A 7764-nucleotide genomic window follows, 5' to 3' on the forward strand; every position below is an offset into this window, starting at 1 on the left:
ACCTGCATTTTGAACCAGTTTTTATTTTAAAAATTGAACTACGCTTAACCGAAACCGAAACCGGCTAATTTAAACTGATTTAAATTGAACTAATTAAATCAATGTTTGTTTCAATTCAACCCTTGTGTTTCACATTCCACCCAATTATGTTAAAAATCAAATCCCTTTTAACAAATCAAATTTATTAGTTAAATTAATAAAAAGTTAATGAAGGAAAGACATTAATTTAAATTGAAAATATTGGAAAAATTCAAATCCCATTTAAACTCAAAACCAAGAAAATCTTAAAATTATAAGTCAAGGAAATAAAAAATCCTATGAAACTCAAAATTTAATACTTAAATTTGTTTTTATTTATTTAGGGTTTCAAATATTTTTACTGTTGATTTTGTTTATTTCACTCTTTTTAAATTCTTAATTTAATAAATATTTAAATTTTAGAGTTGCAATACAGACATTAACATATTATATTAAGTACTGATTTGGAGGACGAATGGACAAAAGGCATGATTGAAAACATTAGACAACGTTAAGGGTAAAATTAAGGGATACAATTACTAAAAAATAATATTGATAATGACCCCATAGATGAAAGTTATTTCTGTAGCTAACCCTATTAATATTTATATCAACAAAGAACAATTCTTACACTTTTTTTAATTAATAATTATTTTTAATATCATATATTTACAATTTTAAAGTAAAGTTATGAAACTTAGATTGATTTTGCAGGGCTTGCAATATTATATTTTAATAATAATTATATATATTAAAAAGAGTAAAAATATTGAATCTAGTGCAAGTCAAGTTGGATGATGAGGCGGATAAACTCTTTAGTCATTTTCGTATCTGATTCAGGGGTTATATTTTTCTAAATTTAAATTTTTTTATTAAAAATTATTTTTTTAATATTTTTAGATAGTTAGCTAATTCTTCACCATTTTGAACCCCTACTAGGCCAAGTCGTCGTTTTCCCCAGTCAAATATTAGTATTCTGAAAGCAGAATCACTGGTGCACCAACCTGACACAAATAGGATTTAAATCTTTTCAAGTGCCAAAAAATTGTTATCAAGGATTTAAATTATTGGCCTTTTCCACAGAAAAACGATTGGCAGTTGCTGCGTGCTTTGCATAATGGAAGAAAGCTGACCATTTCGCTATGCATCTTTTGTTTTCTTATTCAAGATGGTTATGGGTCAACATCTGGTAAAACAAAAAAAACACGAAAAATTATTTAGGTGGTGGTCAAGTGGTAAGGATTTGGAATCAAGAGATTTGCTCTCTCTGTAGTCTTAGGTTCGAGTCCTTGGTTGCTCATATGATGGCCACTGGAGGCTTACATGGTTGTTAACTTCAGGACCCGTGGGATTAGTCGTGGTGCGCGTAAGCTGGTCCGGACACCCACGTTAATCTAAAAAAAAAAAGAATATAGAATTATATGATGACCATTTAGGTGGTGGTCAAGTGGTAAGGACTTGAGATTAAAGGTTTTGCTCCCTCTGTAATTTTAAAATTAATAATTAATTTTAAAATTTATAATACTCGAATAAAAAATTGATAATAGAAAAACTCATCAGACGAGGAGGGGCGACGAAGATGGCACGTCTTGACAATAATCAGGAGGACGTAGTAGTACAACAAATAAATGTCGAGGAATTTTTCCTTCGAAAAAAAAACTCATAATGCACTAAAATGCTTGGGTCCTGCCCAACATGCTCGAGATCCAGTGTGATATGGATTTTGGACAATCTTCTAAGCTTCTCAATGTTTTTCTTTCTTTTAATTTGTAATTAAATTTCATTTTGGTCCTTCTTCTTGTTTCCTTGTTGTGTTTCTCCCACCAATCTTCTTTCTTAATTTATTTTTTTTTCTCAATTTTTATGTTTTGATTCTTTTTTCTAAAAAGATATCAACTAGAGAAAAATAGTCAAAATTATAAAATGAGCCCGTAAATAGATGAACTGCGCCCAAAACATATTTTTTGAAATTTCTTTTTCTTTTTTGAATTTTTTGAAGATACTCTTGGAAATGGGGTATGGCAAAAACAAAATGATTTTCTAAGTATAATTCATACTTTCCTTTTTGTTTTTACATGAAGAAATATAAATCTTTTTTTCTGTGTTCTTCATTCAATAAAAATAAAAAAGCCATTAGAACAAACATAAAAAAAACAAAATGGATATATGATTTTTTTCCAGGTAAGAAAGACATCTCTCGAGTCATAACTCTTTTATCTCATCAGGTGCTCTATCGTTTGCCTGGCCTTTATCTGCTATAGTATATGGTTTTTTCTAGGTGCATGGCCCTACACCCCTGGCCCATAAAGAAGGCTCTGCTAGGTCTTTTTTTTCTTTTTTTTTTTAGTTAAAAGGTGAATTACATGTCGTTTATAACAGCAGACAATGTATCGTCTATAGCAACAGAAGTTGCAATGTCTGCTAGTGTAGATTTCAACGATAGGAGAGGTCATTAGAAAGTCAGGCAGTAAACCAATTCTTACCTAATAACATGAAAACACATATCAATAAAAACAAATTAATAGCTAAAAAATCACAATTAAAATTCACAGTATTTTTACTCGTAATAATGTATAATAAAAAGCCTCAATCATTTAGCTTTTATATATGACTTTCACAATTATTCATGGCCTGGTCGATGCGATGAATTTCAAATGGGCCAGATTTAATATTCAAACAAAGCCCAAACCAAAAGTAAAGTTAGAGAATACAGAATTAGTGGGCCTCTAGGTGGCCTAGGTGAAAAGGAAAACACCATCTGGTCAGAGGCTCCGTTAAACTAGTAGTTGAAAAAGAAAAGGTATCTTTCCTCCCAAACTTGTTGAGGTTTCTGGGGTGAATTGGACAAATAGCTAAGAAAATAAAAAGAACGAACAAATTGATTATATATATATATATATATATATATATAAGTGAAATTTAAAATGTTGTTCAAAATCGCAACATTTAATTTTTTGTGAGGTACCCATATAAATAATTATGTGAAAAGTCTGAAGATTCAAGGGATTTAAGGCTGGTGATAGAGTCAGGGCCGCCGCCAGAGAACGAGTCGGAATGCAGAGTCAAGGTTTGTAGGTGGATAAGCGAGAGATGGAGGAGAGGATAAGGCCATAGAAGTTATTGTCTACAGGGGTTGAGGATAGTGAGGCTAGTGAGTCTAGTGAGTTGGGAGATGATTGGGGTGAGTTGTGATGCACAGGGGCCGGTGGGGAAGTCCCACAAGGCAGGGAAAAAGACCATAGCTGGATTGAACTCGGCTTGACCGAGGCTTCGAGAGTAGAGATGTCGATTTTTGGGGTTGAAAGAATAAAGGTGGTGGAGGAGGAGGAGCTGAGAGAGGCTGCAGGTTTTGAGAACACCATGGTTTTTGATTTTCTTCTTTAATAAAGTCTGATGGGTCTTTAGAATAAAAAATGAGGCGAAGAATCAAGCTAAGATAATACCACATAAAAGAAAGAAAAGGAGATGACAAATAAAGGCAGGTTTGAAGGAAAGAGAGAGGCGGCTTTTACTTATTATTTATTTACTAATTTAATTCAATTTATCATGCTTCTAGAACGCAAGCAATAATAATAATTATTTTTTGAACCGTTGTCTAGTTACGATTAAAAATAATAATAAAGTAAAAATGTGTTATTTTATCAAATATTTTTTAAATTATATTATTCTGCCACATGTTTTAGTTTATTGTGCTAATTGTTTTTTTCTTTTTCAAAAATGGTTTTTGGTTGGTCCAAATATCAGACCTTCCGACAATAGAAAGATTTTGGCCAAATAAAAAAAGAAAAGACAAATGCTGGCAAAATTATTCGAAGTGATCCGAAATTAATTAAATGATCCACAATTTCAATGAAAACCATTATTTGGGAAAACTGAATAATCTATTTTTTTTTATGTTTGAGAATGTAGTTATAGTTTTTTTAATATTTTTTTAAAATATATTAATATAATATTTTTTTATTTTTTTTATTTATAAAATTTGACACCATAACCAAACCAAACTATTTTTCTTTTACCCAAAAAAAAAAAAAGGCATATAACCTAAGCTAGAAGTCTTGTATTAATGACATCATAATCATAGAGACAAGTTACTAACTCGGTATTTTAGTTGTTCATCCATTCCTAATTAGTCATTGGAAGGGTGCATATATCAAATAATTTCCTCAAAATGAGAAGAAACAAAAGTAATTAATTAATTAATCAATATATACGATCCCAAGGCTAACTTGAAAATCATGAGAAAAAATTCCCTCGGATGCACCTTGACATTGTTTGTCAATGGTAGTGGTTCAAGTTGTGCTAGGATATGATTATGGATATTGTATAGACACTTGCAAGTTGCTCTAATTAATATTCTAAAATGCCGAAGTTGACCCGCAATGAAAGAAAACAAAAAAATTCCCTCCTAAATTTAAAAGGTGGCCTTTGCTTTCAATGAACGGAGGAAGTCAGTTGAGGAATATTTCAAATATCAAATATTATAAAATTTGGGCATAGTATAACATACTAGCTATTTAATCCATGCTTGGCTGATTTAAAAGATAAACATAAATAAAATTGATTAAATAAATTTATGTTATAAAAAATATTATACAATATTGAAAATATTAGCAATATAATTTAAAAATAAATATTGTTTATTAAAAAAAAAACTTTATTTTTATATAAAAGAATTATAGATGAATTAGAATAATACCTTAAAAAATAAAATATATCAAAATATTAGAAAAAAAACTTATCTTAAAAAAAACATGTAAAAATTATAATCTAAATCATGAGACCGGGTTAAATCCATATAAAAAATTTTAAGATAATCCCAAAACCAATATTAAAAAAAAATAATTCATAACAATTAGATTGTACAAAGTTGAATTTCCAATAAATTAATTACATAAAAGGATTGAAAAATAATTAATTAGAGGGATAAAATTTTTTAATTGGAGGGTTTAGATGAATTGAAAATTAGCTCTAATAAAGGGAAAAAATAATCAAAAGAATTAGAGTCAAACTACAAAAAATAAAACAACAAAAAATTTGATTGAATGATAAAATTAAAAGAAAAAAATTTCAACAAAAGTGTCAAGGATAAAATCAAAAATTTAAAAAATTGAGGACCGAAATGAAAAATTAAACATATAAAAAATTACAATTGAATGACTAGATTGAAAAGAATAAAAACTTTTATAAATAAAAAAGAAACAAAACAAGAAATTAATAGAATGAGGATTAACATTGAAAAAAAAATAAGAAACAAAAAAGACAATAATGTATATTAATAGTTAGGAGAAAGAAAAAAAGAGGAAAATAAATCAAACTACAACCGGAAACAATTCAACTACTACAAACTATCACACACCATTCCAAATGAAAGAGAACACGGTGGTATATTTGCAAAAATAATAGAAAACCAATTATATTCACTTGGTGGTGTTGTACATGCTGTCTAAATAGAGTGGACGCTATCCAAGTGTTGGGGTATTAAAAACTTTAAGTATTAAAAACATCAATAAAAATATAAAAATGTCAAAATACCCTCGTGATCTCGGCAATTACACAAAATATCCATATAAAAATACAAAAATATCCCTAAATGCTAAGCTTATGTTTTGTCTATTTCAAGATTAAAGATGTATTTGTACTATATAGTAAAATTTGAAAATCCTAAGACATCCTTATCGAGCAATACAATAATTTTTTTTTGACTATAAAGAAAAATTCATGTTTTTACTGTTAAGAAACTTACCACTAAGCTTAATTTGTTTTGGACCAAAGAGCACAAAGATAATTTTATTATAGCCCAAAACACATTTTCCTGTAAATTGAGTTACAGTAAAACACCTACGCTATTTAGTTTTTTAGATAATAAAGAAAATGCATGATTCAATAGTATATGACTTATTTGAAATTGTAGTTGTAGTTACAATATAAAATATGTTTTGCTTGAAAATTTATTATAAAAATATATTTTTTATTTTTTTAAATTTATTTTTCACATTATCACAATTTAAAAACACCAAAAAAATTAATTTAAAATATAAAAAAATAAAATTTGATGAAATGATGGTTTGGCAGCCATGCCAAACACACCATGCATGAATTCCACTCTGAATTCTGGGTTTCATATGAGATCATAACTCACATGGGATTGGAATGCATCATTTGTACCATAACAAACAACAATAAAGTCTCAGCAGACTATTTGATTGGGAACCATTAGCGTGTTATTTCCCCCCTCAAAAAAAAATAGAAAAAAAAAGGTTTGACTTTGATAATCACAAAACCAATATTAAAAAAAACTAATGCATAACAATTAGATTGTACAAAAGTTGAATTTCCAACAAATTAATTATCAAATTAGAAAAAAAATTAATTACATAAAAGGATTGAAAAATAATTAATTAGAGGGATAAAAAATTTTAATTGGAGGGTTTAGATGAATTGAAAATTAGCTCTAATAAAGGGAAAAAATAATCAAAAGAATTAGAGTCAAACTACAAAAAATAAAACAACAAAAAATTTGATTGAATGATGAAATTAAAAGAAAAAAATTTCAACAAAAGTGTCAAGGATAAAATAATTTTTTTAAAAAATAAGGACCGAAATGAAAAATCAAACATATAAAAAATTACAATTGAATGACTAAATTGAAAAGAATAAAAACTTCTATAAATAAAAAAGAAACAAAACAAGAAATTAATAGAATGAGGATTAACATTGAAAAAAAATAAGAAACAAAAAGGATAATAATGTATATTAATTGTTAGGAGAAAGAAAAAAAGAAGAAAAGAAATCAAACTACAACTACCGGAAACAATTCAACTACTACAAACTATCACGCACCATTCCAAATGAAAGAGGACATGGTGGTGTATTTGCAAAAATGATCGAAAACTGATTATGTTCACTTGGTAGCGTTATATATGCTGCCTAAATAGAGTGGACACTATCTAAGTATTGAGGTATTAAAAACTTCAACAAAAATATGAAAATGCCAAAATACCTTCTTGATCTCAGCAATTACACAAAATATCCATATAAAAGTATAAAAATACCCCTAAATGCTAAGCTTATGTTTTGTCTATTTCAAGATTAAAGATATATTTGTACTATATAGTAAAATTTGAAAATCCCAAGACATCCTTATCAAGCAATACAATAATTTTTTTGACTATGGAGAAAAATTCATGTTTTTATTGTAGAAACTTACCAATAAACTTAATTTGTTTTGGATTAAAGAGCACAAAGATAATTTTACTATAGCCCAAGACACATTTTACTATAGATTGAGTTACAATAAAACACCCATGCTATTTAACGAAGAAAAGGCATGATTCTATAGTATATGATTTATTTGAAACTATGGTTGTAGTTACAATACAAAATATGTTTTGCTTGAAAATTTATTATAAAAATATATTTTTTATTTTTTTAAATTTATTTTTCACATTATCACAATTTAAAAACACCAAAAAAATTAATTTAAAATATAAAAAAATAAAATTTGATGAAATGATGGTTTGGCAGCCATGCCAAACACACCATGCATGAATTCCACTCTGAATTCTGGGTTTCATATGAGATCATAACTCACATGGGATTGGAATGCATCATTTGTACCATAACAAACAACAATAAAGTCTCAGCAGACTATTTGATTGGGAACCATTAGCGTGTTATTTCCCCCCTCAAAAAAAAATAGAAAAAAAAAGGTTTGACTTTTGATGATTCTTCCCACCTTTTATTCTA

The sequence above is a fragment of the Populus euphratica genome, unplaced genomic scaffold (assembly GCF_000495115.2).
Source record: "Populus euphratica unplaced genomic scaffold, PopEup_1.0 scaffold20.1, whole genome shotgun sequence".
Classification (NCBI taxonomy): domain Eukaryota; kingdom Viridiplantae; phylum Streptophyta; class Magnoliopsida; order Malpighiales; family Salicaceae; genus Populus; species Populus euphratica.